The 16575-nt window shown below is 25.0% G+C and overlaps 1 protein-coding gene across 2 annotated transcripts in view; it reads left to right on the forward strand.

Moving 5' to 3' along the window:
* Positions 1-16575, forward strand: part of LOC103579393 (protein hu-li tai shao) — a 40698-nt gene that overhangs the window by 3068 nt on the left and 21055 nt on the right. The window lies entirely within an intron of this gene.

The following is a 16575-nucleotide window of genomic DNA, read 5'->3' on the forward strand; positions in this document are numbered from 1 at the left end:
GTAGTATGATAATTTTGACTTGTTACTGAAGTGTTGGTCTGTAGTATGTAGTATTTAGTATTTAGTATATATATGTATATATATGTTGGTATATTTTATAGTTTACATATAATACGGGATGTATATTTGGTTGTATGTTAGTATGTAATATATGTAAGAACATTAAGACGACGCCTCGTTATATCGGTGTGTAGGATAATCTCTATGTTTAAACGTGACATCATCAGGACGCGAGCCAGCGGGCAACGTTGACTTAACAGTTTACACTCGGTGACGAATGTCTATAAAATTTTATCAATAATGACTTTTTATTTTATTATTTACTTATTTTATTTATTATTATCATTATTTTTTTTTAACTCAAGATAATTTATTTATTTAAAAAAAATTTTTTTACAACAGAAAAAATTTAAAAATCAATTTTTACTTTGATTAATAAAAAAAATTTAATTAATTAATTTAAAATTCTACTATTAATTTTTATGATCCCGAAGTTAACAGACGATTAACAATTTTCTGATTTTTTTTTCGACAAACTAAAAATATGGACATGTAGAAAATTTAAAAAACTATAGGTGCAATTTTTTAAAATATTTTTTTTTTTATAATTTGTTTAAAAAAAAAATAAAAAAATTATTAGACGTCGACTGAACTCAGTATCATTAATTTTTTTAAACGTCACTTGAAATTTTTTTATTTATTTACAAGTAATAAAATTTAATTGCAAATTAAAAAATACTAAAAACTTATAAATTGTAATTATCTTGAAAAAAAAAAAATAGTCGTGATGACTGATAAAAAAATTCGTAAAACAATGAACAACATTCAATTAAAAACGATAAGATTTGATAAATTACCTTGTTATTATTTATTAAAAATACTTAATTAACAAATAAAGTAATTAACTATTATCATTTTCTATTAACTTAAACAATCCTACTCAATATTCAAACTTTTTATTTTAAATTTTAAAAAATTAATTACTCATGAATAAAGATTTCATTAACATCAATTGAGTAATTAAAACAATGTGTTAGTTTTTTTATATTTTTTTATTAAGTAGTAAATGGTGAACTAGATAATCAATTGAGTAAAAATATAAATTAAATAACGAATAGTTTTTTGAATGCATCAATAGTTTGATTGCATAAGAAACAGGTAGTAACATCTGAAAAATATATAAGTGGGGGAGATTTTACTACCTATACATATATTTATATGTATTGTGTGATGTGTGCGTGACCTCGTCCGAGTGCACACCAAGTGCATCCGTTATTATTATTGCTCCCTTCTAATTTGTCGACAAGAATATTCGACCATGACTCCCCTAGGACTTTATTAAAGTTATATTATTATTATTATTATTATTATTTGTTATTTTTTTTTTATAAAACAATAATAATAATGTTAACATGGTGGCCACATTTCTGAAAAACCTGTAAATGTCAGGAATTGTAAATATACTGGAAAAATCAGGAAAAAGTCAGGGAATTTCATCACAAAGCTGGAAAAATTTTAACTTTCTTTTCTTTTGACTGAAAAAATCCGATAAATTGTTTTTCTGTCGAAACTGTTCAAAAAGTGGCGCGGCGCGAATAAGATTGTAATATCGTCTTAAAAAAAAATTAGTAGAAATTTATTCCAATAGCGAAAAAATGAAGCAGTTAGAATTTAAAAGGCTGTTAGAAAAAAAAAGTCTTAGTAGAAACCAATCGTCAGGATCTTCAAGCTCTTAACATCCATATTGACAAGTTAAAAAACCAAAAACATTAAAAGTATATATAAGTATTGAACTAATAAGTTTCACTATATTTATTATTCGCGTACTTTATTAATATTTTATTAATATTCTATAAAACGTTCTTATTTATGAAATTTATTGTAGTGAAAATGAAAAGTTTATTTATATTTTATTATAGAGTAAGTTATATAAAGACATAGATGTAAAATAAAAAATAAAAAATTCTTCATTTAATAAATAAAAAAAACTTATGAATATTGACAAATAATAAAATAAAGTTTCATTTAACGACAATTATTGATTATTTATTGAACTGACTTGTAACATTTTATTTTGAATTAAATAAATATTTCCAATTATTTAATTTTATTGCATAAGGTCAGGAATTGTTTAATTATTTTACTGGAATCCCTGGAAAAGTCACGGAGTTTAAATTTCAAAAATCTGTGGCCACCATGTTTAATAATAATAACAGTAACAATAATAATAACTACAATAATAAAAAAAAATTAAGTTTCATTAAATAATTACACGGCATAATTTAATTTAACCTTCAATTAAAATAAATGCAGCTAAAAATAATTATTAAAACACAAGTTTTCAGTGGCAATAAAAAATTTGAATAATGAGATTTTTTTTTCTTTTTGTTAGAAACATTTTTCGTATGCGAGTCTCAACTTCCTGACTGTAATGAATAATTGCGTAAAAGTAGCGGTTACATGTGTAAAATTTAAAAGTTTACGCGCGAGAAATGAATAATTTTAAAATACGTTCATTGAGATTTTATAATATTTTTTTTTTCGTCTTACTCACACTTTTAAAGTTTATATTTTTTTACTGTCAAGGTGCATTCACCTTGCTACGGTACTCGATTGTATTTCCGGGTATTTTATCGTCGTCCAACTGCCGTCAACTTCTTTGTAACAAAAACTGTTAGTGTAAACCGGGAACTTAAATTAATTATACATTTAACAATTATTTATTTATGGTACTATGGATTATTTTTAAAATATATAGGCGATAAAATTGTCATGCAAATTTATTATTATTTCAAAGGTAGAAGATAGAATAGTTTTACTTTAAATTTATTGTATGCTTCTTTGTTGTTTTGTTCTTTTGTTTTATTTATTATTTATTTTTTTTTCTTTACAAACTGATGATGCGAACGGTTTTGAAAAATACCGTTATAAACCACACTGTTGAGCCAATTAGCACAAATCTAGCCCAGACAAGAGTTTTAAATGAAACTTTTGTCTTTTTTTTTTTTAAATAATTTTACACTTTGTTGCAATTTTTTAAATTAAAAATTAAACTCTTTGTTAAAAAAAAAATTTTTAACTTGACTCGTTTATTTTATTTTTGAAATCTAATAAAATTTTCTTCACTTCTAAAGATAATTTTCCAATGAAAAACAATTATCGCCTGTAAAATTAATATATAGACAATTTATTTTTTGCTGTAAATTATTTATTTTATTTTTTTAAAAAATTAAAATATAAATTAAATAATATTTTAAAGTCATACTTTGAATATTAAATTATTAACTTACGTCATACACTTAAAAAAATTGTCAAGCAAGTTTAAAAATAATATATTACTTCATACTTTTTAAAAAGTTCATCACAGAAAAAAAATATTATTGAATATTAATTATTGCTTATAAAATTTAAAATCCAAAAATAAATATTTCATACAAAATATATGATATAAATACATTTATAAAATTATATAGTAAATAGATGGATTGTATCACAAGTGTCCTATAAATACTTTACTCTGAACGTGACCTACTCTCCTCACTATCGAGAGATATTTGTTGATCAAGAGTTTACGACTACTAATATATAATATATGTAACACAAAAAACATATATATATATTTATATACAGAATGAAAAAATTTCTTGGTGCAAAAAATTTTTACTTGCTCCAATAAATTTTTGAATCATAAATTAAAATCAAAAATTTTATTAAAGCAAAATAAATTTTTTAGGCAGAATCAAATTGGTTGCGTCAAGAAATTTATTTTAGTTCACACAGAAAAAAAAATTTCTTGAGATAATATTTTTGAAACCAAAAGTTTTCTGGAACTAAGACAAGATTTTTTTGAGCCAAGAGAATTTGTCTTGGTCACAGGAAATTTTTATTTTATTCCAAAAAATTGAAGTTTAAAAAAAAATTACTTGAATCAAAAATATTTACTTTCAGTCTTTTTTTTCCTGTGTAAAAAAAATGATTGATTTTAATTCATAATGGAAAATTTTTCTCCCTCTATCTCTTTATATATATATATATATATATATATATATATATATATATATATATATATATATATATATATATATATATATATATATATATATATATATATATATATATATATATATATATATATATATATATATATATATATATATTCTAATTGATAATTGACTACATACAGAAATAAAACTAAAGAACAATTTGAAAAATGAAAAATATTAAAAAAAAAAAATTTAAGTCTAGAGCGCGTCTATTAATAAACAACACATGTTGAGTCGGGTTTAAATATTAGAGCTAGACGGTTCTATAATCTCTGAAAGATGAATTACCATAAAAAAAATAGCACGATTAAATAGATGATCGAGCGGGTGTTCAACAGACAGTTTTGAAATTACGCCAACACATTTCATGGTCCAGATAAACCTTAAAGCAATTGCATTTGCTTTTATCATTGACTAGTTTAATTAATACGACCGACAAACGTAATAGTACAGTATACATATATTTAAAATCTATAAAAAATATATGCAATATTATGTTTTGCGGCTTTGCTACTTCGGTATTATCATATTCACATGGTGTAGTACAGTAGTATAACAATATATGTGATATTTGACTTCGAAACCTGTACAATATGAAATAAAATCGCGATATCGATAGCTCATTCTATATATAGACATGTGAGCATCCGTAAGTCTTTTAGATAACTTTTTTTTTCTTTTATCGGTTGTAATGTAATAATCATCCAGTTGCCGAGTCAAATTGCATGGTACGAGGTAATGTAAGACTTGGGTGATAAACCAAATAAATTTACATTACTCAATATTATTATATACTTTTTTAAATTATTTATTTATCTTTTAATTGAAACATTTAATTTAAATTCTAAATTATTTTTTTTTGCTTTAATAAAAATTAAGTAAATTTTGAGTTTTCAAAATTTCTATTAAAAAATTTATGAAAGCAAAAAACAAAAAAAAATTTGGTTGAAATTAAAAGTAAAAGTTATTTTTTATTTTGAAGCTTATCAATAAAATTTAGTTGGATTAAATGAATCGTTTATTTGAGAAACCCCATAAGTCATGTTTTATCGAAATTGGGTTTTTTGTATTTTTGGGTTCTTTGGATGCCCCCCCCCATAGAAATTAATAAAAATATCCGTCAAATCAGTGTTTAAAAAACAATTAACGGGGTGACAGGAATTTCATTTTATTGAGAAACCCCATAAGTCATTGACTTGTGGGGTTTTTCAAATAAACATGCAGTTTTAGTTTTTTAAAAATAACTTTTTCTTTTTTATTTAAAATTCGCGCTTTTTTTTTTGGAAAAAAAAAATAATATGAATAATTAAAATACTCAAATTAATTATTATTTTTTGTAATTTCTGAGTTTCAGAGTTTAAATACATATTATATACTTCATTTTATCAGTCTAATAAATTATTTTAGTGGAAAAAATAAAAAAACAATGATTTTATAACTTTTTCCTTCGTTTGGTTGAGAAACCCCATAAGTCAATCAACTTTAAATAATTTTTTTAAGTAGTTTCAATTAAAAAATTGAATTTTTCTTGTTTTAATATTTTTCAGAGACGCTAAAATTATTCTCTTCAATTATTTATTTATTTTTCAATGGCAAGTTTTTCCAAAAAAATTTTTTTTGTGTTTCCTGAAAAATTTTGTTTTCATGACTTATGGGGTTTCTCAAATAAACGATTCAAATAGAAATAAAAATAATTGAAGGAAAATAAAAAATAATAATGTATGAGATGAAAAAAATAGAAAAAAAGTATATAATAGTAATAAATTTTTGTGACTTGAATGACTCCATTGATACATAAATTCTTGATGATAAGTACCACAGGAAATGAAGACATCCCCTTATTTGCTGATAAAGTCGTTCAAAGACCCCTTGAATAACATAAATTTCCAATATTAATCAATAAGTTTAGTTTATATTTATAGTAGTTAATTATTATAAATTAATTAAATAATCTAGATACTTTTATTTATCGGTAATCAATAGATAATTGCGCGAATTGGTAGTAATTGAAGTGTATAATTATTATTATGAGTACAAAAGAGGTCATTGTTCGAGGTTTTAAATGTAATCCTCTAGATGACGTATCAAGAGCGAGTTTAGCTTATATTTATATTTCTTCAAGTGTGTTGTGATTAATTCATTATATCATATTTAAATTTTGGTGTGAGTCGTCTATTTTTGATACAATTATTGATTTTATGTATATATATATTTTGGGGTGAACATTCTCGTTTTTTAAATTTATGTCTCGCTCAATATCTTGATATTAAAATATCAACTCATGTAAAAAAGTTGATTTCAAAACTGTTTCAAAAAAGTTAATGATAGTAAACTTTCAAATTTAAGGAAATTTTTAAATTTATGTTGATCATTTTCGAACTCAAAAAAATTCAAGAGTAGAAAAGATAAATTATTTTTGCTTGAATAATTGAAAAAAAAGTTTTGTAAGAGTACTCAGTTGAAAATTATTTTTACTCAAATGTTTTCAGTTCCAAAAATTTCTTGAATGATTTTTTTTTTTTATACGAGTATTTACTTATTAATGAACGAAATTTTGTGTGAATAATTTTGAACCGAAAATTAATCAGTATCGTTGCTCGACGCGGATATTCAAATAATTTGATATTTAAATTTGTAATTCGAAACAAACTGAATATTTAAATTTTTACTTTCTAAAGGGGGAGGGGGGGGGCATTATTGAGTTTTTAGTAAATTTTTGAATGAAAATAGTGATTCAAAAAATGTATAAACTATTTCTATGATTTTTAATTTAAAAAATATGTGAGCTGTAGAAATTTTCTGATTAAATTCAAATTGGAGCCCTTTTATTTCGATTACAATTAGAATTTTTCGGAGTAAGACTAATTGATTTCAAAAATATATATATAGATATATATATAAATTTTTTTATGCTTGTAATTATATTTTATAATGGAATTTATTAATTATAAAAGTTTTTGTGGATTAAAAAAAAAATTATCTGACAAGAGAAAATCGATGAGAACTGAAGAGGAACATAAAATAACGGATTTCTAACCGCAACGAGTCGGAAAGTATCGATCGGTACTCTTTATGTTATATATACCGATGCTTACTCTTTACTCCTTACTTGTATATATATTTATATTGCTCTTTTTATATGAATGAGTAGAAGTTTTTTCATTTCTCTTAAGAGTCTCAGATGTTATGGGTTCACGTTCCAATTAACTGCCAAGATACTTTGCCCAGTAAATGATAAAAAAGAAAACGATCCACTGTTTACTTTTACATCGCGGACATTTAAGACAATAAAAAAAAAAAGTTTTCGATTTCTGAAGAAACATTAAACTGTAATCTATTTTTTTTTATTTTTCATGAGGGATTCAACCGTTTACTTGAATAATTATTTTAAATTACAACGTTCATTTACACCCAATGTAATGATACGTTTGTACAATGATAAGTATTAGAGTTGTAAGTGCATTGAATAAGTCGATCGATTAAACTGTCTAGACGTTTTCAATGAGAATTTATTTCTGCATGATAGTAACTTGTAACTAGTAGCACATATGACATAAACTTCATGTGATATCTCATTTTAAAATATTTTCCATTATTATTTTTATTACCAAGGTAAATGTACAGAGATAGCAAAAAATCTACACGCAATCTCTATAACATCGGCATAGTTTTTTTTTAAAAAATTCTTCACTTGTACTCTTGTACTTGTTACTAGTACTTATACTTATTCATTGCGTGCGTCATGCACGTGCTCTCTGAAAATTTATTTATCATCATAAATGATCTCGAGATTTTTAAATATTATAAATATCAATGTTCATTATACATTTTTTGTATTATGACTTTGATTTATTATTTTAAGCACTAAATTTTTTTATCAAACGGCTTTGTCTTTTTTTTTGCAATTATTTATTATTTTTTACTACTAAATTTATTAAATTAAAATATATAATTTTTCTATAAGATGCGTTATTCGTTGTAAAACAGGACAATTTTATTGAATACTATAATTTATTTATAGACTTTAAAAAAAATATATATATGTATAAAATATAAAAGAGAAAGAAAGGTAGTAATATAAGAAGCGATATGATATCTCGACATATAAAACATGATTAGAAAGATTAGTCTAAGAAATCTCATGCAGCTGTTGCAATTCAATCTTCTGCATCATCTTTTATTCCTTTCCGCAAAATACAAAAAGTCAGTTTTCTCATTCCGTGTAGAAAAAAGCCTTGACTATTCTAAACTTTAAAACGTGTAGCAATAACGTGGAAAAAATTGTAGTTGCTACAACAGCAGGTGTAGTTGAGGTTACTACAAGTTGAAGTAAAGAAATACCAACTTCAACTTTGAATAACCTCAATCACGACCCTCCTTAATTGCATACTTAGAAAAATTATCAGTAAAAATTACCTAAAGTTTGAAATTTTTCCCATGCACGTAGAAAAATATACTACTTGATATCATGTAAATAAAGTGCAATTTCTACTAACAGCCCAGTAAAAATTTTGTTACTGGCTAGATGTCCAGTGTGATAGTAAACCCGGCCCATGTTGGCCATATGCAAAAATTACTATACTAAACTATTGAACTACTAAATCCCATATCCGGTCAACTTGGTCAAATTCAAATTCAATTTTAAACTAAATAAAATTCAAAGTCAGTGGCAGGACGAATCTCAGGACCGAAAGACCTCACACTTTGTGTGCGAAAGGTCATTCGGCTCCCAAGTTCGAATGTATTGTCTTACGCTATGGTGTCATAGCAAAGCCGGACCATGTTGGCCATCTGCAGAAATTCAAACATATGCAAAAATTATTATGGCTACAGTAAAATTGACAATAATTATATCAGAATTTACTGTAATAATTTTTCCATATTTTTCTATAAATTTCCATTAGGTGGCCAACATGGCCCGGCTTTACTATACTACCATAGAATTTTAAACGAGAATATTTTCTTCATGCAATGTAGATCTAAATCAGATTATTTATGAATAAAACTCCTTTTTATGGGTAAGACACTTCAATCATCGATTTTTCCTTGGAATTTTCAAAAGTTTCACATTTCAAAAAAAGTTCATCGTCGTCGCTTTAAAATTCAGACTAGTAAACTTTTTTTTTTTCATGGGATTTTTGTTAAAAATTTTTTATTACTGAACCGCCTGGCACTTGATGAAAAAAAAAAAAAAAAAAACAGAATATTAGTAATTTTATTCATATTTATTTTGGTTAAAATTTAAGTTTGCCAACTATTAGGGCCGCTTAATGCTTTCGTCATATATAATTTAGTCGTTAAGGAAGACGTGCCTCATGTCGAGAATGTCGAGAAATTTTTTTATTCATTTTACTTTTAAAACCATTTTCATTTTATTTTATTCTATTTATTTCTCTTGCATTACAATTCTCTATTTTCGTCGTTCTCTAAATAAAACCCCGCGGGAATAATATAAGAAAACTTTATTACTAAGGGGACAATTTTAAGGTCACTGAACTTAATCATTATCGATATCAATAAACAATTTTTTTTTAATTAAAAGTTACTAAAAAAAAAACAATTTTTTATTTCATAAATTAGTTTTAAATTTTATAACTTAGATTGAAATATAAAAAGTTTAATGTGAATTAAAATTAATAGATAATTTAAATTAAACTGACATAAAAGTTACTATTAGGTCACTCGATCAAGGCGAACATTCTGATTTACATAATTGACAATAGTGTCGGATATTCATTGAGCTTTTGATGGCTTTAGAGGTGCGATATTTATTTATTTTATTTTTAATTTACTATTAATTAAAAAAAAAATTACTTCAACATCAAAATTTATTAACAAATTAATTCCTTTATTTTAAATATATAATTAACGCAATTTTCCAAAACTTTCTAAAAAAAAAAAATAATAACTTTCTTATAAAAATCTTTCCTCTGAGTGCGCATGCTCTAGATTTAAACTTTAATTACATATTTAATTTATTAATATGAAATATGTATTCAATTAAAATTTTTAATGAAAGTTTTTTAAAAAAAATCCATGTAATTTTCCCGCGCACAGTTCCCATGGTTTTATTCGTAGACACGACGCGGTACCTTGGCGATCAATAAGTCCATGTCCCGGCAGAACGACGCCACAATGCTCATGGATACCCCTGGGCAAATTTTGTTATGGTCTAGGTAGTTGGTTCCGATTTGCTACATCCATGAACGCCAAGTTCATTTAATCTCGTTAATAGATATCATGTAATTATATAGTTACTAATGTTAAGCCTAGTTAACATTGCAAGTGTGAATTTTAAGTGGGAGAAATCCCGCGGAGAGACGCGTCATTTACTTAAAGTGGCAATTTAAATATGTCATTTATTACACAGAAAAAAATGGATTTTTTGGCGCGAAAAATTTTAAATTGAATCAAAAATATTTTTGCATTACAAATTGAAAATAAAAATTTTCTTAAAGCGGGAAAAACTTTTCTCAAGTTCTAAAAAAATTTCTGTCTTTAACCCATCATTCAAAATATTTCTTATGCTAAGAAATCTTTTTTTTTTTTTTGTAGCAATAATATTTTGCGATAAAATTTCAAAGATAATTTTGAAAATATTTTTATGAAAATTGACATAAAAATATGATTTTTTTTTAATGCATAATCTTGGCACAAAAAATTTGTTTGCATTATAAATTTCAAACAAAAGTTTTCTTGGAGCAAGAAATTTTTTTTAGTCCTAAGAAAATTTTTTATTTTCAGTTGATAATGCAAAATATTTCTTGCGCCAAAAAATATTTTCCTTTTCTACGGAAATTATTACCAATAATTTTAAACCATTGCCATTTTAACTTTAATATAAAATGATATATTTGTGAATAGATAATGCAGTGCAAAGTCTGCAGATTCTCAACTAGACTAGCTCAATTCAGGAAGTTACAAATTCGGGTTAATTGCTTACTTCCTATATGTTACTGTCACATTATTCTTCCTTCGATTACTTATGATTTTTTTTTATCAATATCCATAAATGATAAATCATTTTTATCTATACATACATATTTTTAATCGACACAAGTTATGTTCCCCAAAAAAATATCAACTTTTTTTTAAAAAGTGTATAAATTTTTAAAATTATTTACCCCATGTTCATTTGAAAATTTTTTTATATCTGACAGTTGTATTAATCTTCCATATATTTTTTGACGTTTAATATGACAGGCTAATTTTAGTGATATGTTCAATGATAAATTAAAAATTTTTATCAGTGATGTAGAAAACATATTAAAAATTAAAAAAATATATATATGAGGGATACAAAAGTAGTGAATACGTGATGTGTATTATTCTTTTATGCTCTTGAGTCACGTGGTGGGTACTCGTTGGAAATAGGCGCCTCGTAATTTTCTCAGCCGACTAACCCCTCAACCTTAGTCTTCATAGTAGCATATATATATAGTATGTACATATAATAGTACTCTGCTTTATATACATATATAAAGTTGAGTCTTGTTGCTCGTTAATTTACGTGGGTAGACTCACTTAAACAATTTTATCACGGGTTTTCAAATTATTTATACTTATCAGCCATATTTATTTTATCCTCAATTCAAAATTAATAATATATATGTATATATAAATTTTGATTATTAAGTATTGTAAATTTATAAAATACTAAATCTCGTGTGGTTTCTCTGGTCACGTAAAAATTGCACGTACGTGAAAATCGTAGGCGTAACCACTAAAGGCTAAACCCAACGGAACAAGACTCTGATGGGCTGACTCATCTTTTGCCAGAGAAACCATAAGGAAAACGAGTCCAGGAGAGAGGAACTAAAATATAAGATAAATCTCACGATAACTATTTTTTTTCTTTTGTATATGTATATATTTTTATTGTTCGATTTTTATCTTCATCTTCATCTTTTTTCTTACACTTCTGTCTTTTATCTGCATTGAATGCAGGTTTAAGTAAAATACTTTATGTATGAAACGTTAACGTTCAATGTAGGCTATATTACTCTGCCTTTCACTAAATACTAATTACGTGAGTAAATAATTATGGTTTCAACACAAATTTTCGTAGAAAATTTAGTAACTTATTTTTTTTTCCCATTGAGATCCAATGAAATTTTTTATAAAAAAAATTTTATTTCAAATCAAAATTCTGGGTAAACTATCAGAGATATAGAAAAAATGATTATAATGACTTTTGTAGGAAATTTTATTCTCTACAAAAAAGGTCCTTATACATTTTTACATAAACCTAATAATTAAGGCGCTAGAATTTTTTTTGAAACCATACTTAATTTTTATCAAAAATTTGATTCAATTTTTTTTTATATATAGATCTTTAAATTGAAATTCTATATAAACCATCAAAGATACGTGAAAATTAAGTCTTATGATTTTTATAGGAAATTTTATTCTCTACAAAAAAGGTCTTTATACATTTTCACATACACCCAAAATTCTAGAAGCTAGAAAACTTTGACCGATTATCAAAAGAAATAATAAAAATAAAATTGAGTAAGAGTAAATTGGAAAATAAAATTTCAATGCAAAGTATTTTTTATTTATTGCACAATAAATAATAATTGATACATGAAACGCGAGATAATAATGTAATTTAAATAATAAGACACTTGCCAATCGCATTAATAATTAATTTCTATAAATAAATAATTACGAAACACATAATGATTAGTGACATAATGACGGCTTAATTGTTTCTTCATCGATATTATTGATAAAAATAAATAAAAAAAAAGTAACACGGGGTCGATGATCTTTTTCCAGACAGCGTAGGCTTATCGTCTCGAACAATTTTTTTTTCTAATTCATATAAAATAAATATACACAGAAAAAAAAATTTACTCTGGGTTAGAAAAAATTTCCTGCTGTAAAAAATTTGTTTTCGCGCTAAAAAAGTTTTTCTCACTTCAAGAAAATTTTTTATTTTAATTCTAATGAAAAATTTATTGGGGACAGTTTAAATTTTTTGGCGCGAATTTTAAATTTCGCGGCAAGAAATCCTTTTTTTTCTGTGTATATATTTAAATATATATAATGATAAAAAATAGTCTGAATTAAATTAAGAGAAAATATATAAACATTTATATGGATTCCATTGGGTTCCGATCTACTTTTCTGTCAGTGTAATAATAAAATTTATCTAGGTCAGTTTAACTTATATTAGTAGATCTGTTAATATTACGTGTAAACAATGAATCAATTTACTATATTCAATGTATGTGCAACATGTGTCTATGAAAATGTAAATATAAAATATTTCTAGCTCTTGTATTCTTAAAAAATTGATTTTCTTCTTTTGAAAAGAAGAAATGAATTTTTTTATCAAGCTTTCAATTTACAAGGATAAAAAATATTTAAATGCATGCTTTTGATAACACGCACATGGTATATATGAATCCAAAAAAATGCAAAGAGCTCAGGAGTTGAATTGCAAGCAAAGAAAATGAGAAGCGGTAAAGTTAAGGGCGAGGATTAAAAAGGGTGCAAGTCTGTTGAGACAACAGAAGCCACATTTTTTTAATTAATTTTATTCAATTTTATAAACTTTGTCTTTCTTTACTTCATCAAGTCTACTCTCCCTAATTTTTTTTTCTTTTATTACTTTTTACTTTTATTATTAAATTTTTTTTTTATAATTAATTCAAAAGCTTGAAGTTTGGTAAAGTAAACTGATGAATATAAAAAATTTTGAGTATCAATTACAACTAATGGTTGCGCAAAACTTTTGAAAATTACTAATTTTTGAGGTCATTCAATTTAATATTTTTGGAAAACTTTGAATTCAAATTATAGCCCAACTATCAAAGATACGACAAAAACGCACCAATACAATTTTACAGGAAATTAAATTCTCTACAAAAAAGGTCCTTATAAATTTTGTCCTAAACCCAAAACTTTAGAAGTTAGAAATTTTTTTGAAAAGTAATTTTGCCCAAAATGTATTTTACATTTTTGAAAAACTTTATAACCAAAATTCTGGACTAACAATCAAAGATACGACAAAAACGAATCAATACAATTTTACAGGAAATTTAATTCTCTACAAAAAAGGTCTCTATCAATTTTTACGTACACCCAAAATTCTAGACACTAGAAAATTTTTAAATTCGCCTCATAAAAAATAATAAACAAATAATTATTTTATTAATTCTTCAAGTATTTAAAATTATTTTCCTTAAGTACGCGATGGTTCATTAAAAATATTATATTTTTTTTATATAAAATTATTTTAGAAAACCAGACTGGCGCCGCAAGGTCGACAAACGAAAGTAAAAAGAAAACATTGAGTGCTTTAGGGGTAAAAATATTTGAGGGTTGAGTTCTCAGTAATAGGGGTTGGTTTTTCCTGGAAACGATAGCATGTAACTTATATATATACACGTATATATATACTTAAGTGTTGAAAAAAAAAAAAAAATGAATTGACAAAGCAGGTGAATTCATCAATACACTTGTAGTGACGACACGTGCTAGGATAGTCTATTCTCTATTGATCCATTCAGTTGCCAGGTAAAATATTTTATGTCGTGAATTCAATGTTATTCCGGATATGCCAGTCCCATCGACACACTGACCTATGGAGAAAAATATAAATTACTATTTTACAGTCTATTTGTCTACTGACGTCATCAGTCATAGAGATTTATCCTTGATTATTTAAAAAAAAAAATGATAATTTTTTTTGCTAAACTCTAGTCGTAAAATATCAATAAAATTTTATTGCAGGATTTATTGTAATAAATTTAAATTTTTGCGGAAGTTACTCCTTAAATTTCTACTGATTTATTTATGAATTTTTTTTTTTGTCAAAAAATTTTTATACCAGCTTCAAAATTTTATGATTTATGAAGTTTTAGATTTTTTTAACAAGTTAAATAAAAGTATTAATTATAGATTTAAACCTTGAGGTTTCAATAGTAGAATTCTTGATCTAGTGCCCGTTAAATTTTTTTTTTTTATTTAAAAAAAAAAAAAAAATAGCTGGATGTTAATTTTGAACTGATCAGTGAAAAAAGTAGGCGTGGCATCTTTGGTATGTTTTATTATTAGCATGACACCGTAATAAAATGCCCTATTTACGTATAAACCCGTAATGTAAGAGAATAAACTGCGTAGGTATGTGCAAGCAGATTTGCCTTGAGGAGGAAAACCGTCAGATCTAAATCCACCGTCATCTCTAGTCTACTTGCCTTCGTAATCCTCTGGGGTTGTCAGCACACTGTGTAATTGATGCTTTACTCAAATCGATTACCCAATTGTCCATAGTGGATACTTGTATCTACTTTGCATTAATTAATAATCAACAATCTCGAGTTACAATTTAATAATTATCGTCTGATAAATTAATTGATCTCGAGCTCTAGCAATAAAAAAATCTCTTAGCCTTTTATTCAATTAATGAATAAAATTACGTCATTTTTTAAACGTTCTATTATGATAAAGGTCATTAACTGTACTATGCTACTATCGCGATTTCCTGTGATTTATTTTTAGAAAAAATTTAATTATCCATTAAAACGCTTGTAACTTTAAAAATAATGGAATTAGGGCTTTAATGCATAAGAACTTTTTTATAGGAAATTTGATTCTCTACAAAAAAGGTCCTTATCAATTTTAGTGTAAATATATTAGTTTAAAAGTTACAGATGATAAAATAAAATTTTCTAAACGTTTTCCCGAAATCACTTGAATTAATTAAGTAAAATTTAAAACGCCTATAACTTTTAAACTAATTAAATTAGGGCATAAGAGTACAGGGACTTTTTTATCGGAAATTTAATTCTCTACAAAAAAGGTCCTTAGCATTGATGTCATAATTCCATTAGTTTAAAAGTTACAGTCGATAGAAATAAGATTTTCTAAACGTTGTCCCGAAATCACTTGAAATAATTAAGTAGAATTTAAAACGCCTATAACTTTTAAACTAATTAAATTAGGGCATAAGAGTACAGGGACTTTTTTATAGGAAATTTAATTCTCTACAAAAAAGGTCCTTAGCATTGATGTCATAATTCCATTAGTTTAAAAGTTACAGTCGATAGAAACAAGATTTTCTAAACGTTGTCCCGAAATCACTTGAAATAATTAAGTAGAATTTAAAACGCCTATAACTTTTAAACTAATTAAATTAGGGCTTTATTGCACATGACCTTTTTTACAGAAAATTTAATTCCCTAAAAAATTTTCCAATGAATTTTTTTCGTAATCTCAATAGTTTCAGCAATACAATAAATTTATTAAAACATTCCTCTTTAAAATAAAATAACTTCTTTTTCCAAATTCAAAATAAAAAACAAAAATAAAAATGAATATTTATATTTATTAATGCAGTCTATATTAACCAGCCTATCAAGTCCTTGATTACTACAACTACAATCAAACAATGTCATATTTACTCAATTGATAAGACTATAGTGATAAAGATAAATTAATTTCTGCTATACTATAAAATCTTGTAGAACATTTTAATTTTTTAACAATTTAAAAAAACAATAATTATTAATTAATTGATTAA

This window comes from Microplitis demolitor, chromosome 5 (assembly GCF_026212275.2).
Source record: "Microplitis demolitor isolate Queensland-Clemson2020A chromosome 5, iyMicDemo2.1a, whole genome shotgun sequence".
NCBI lineage: Eukaryota > Metazoa > Arthropoda > Insecta > Hymenoptera > Braconidae > Microplitis > Microplitis demolitor.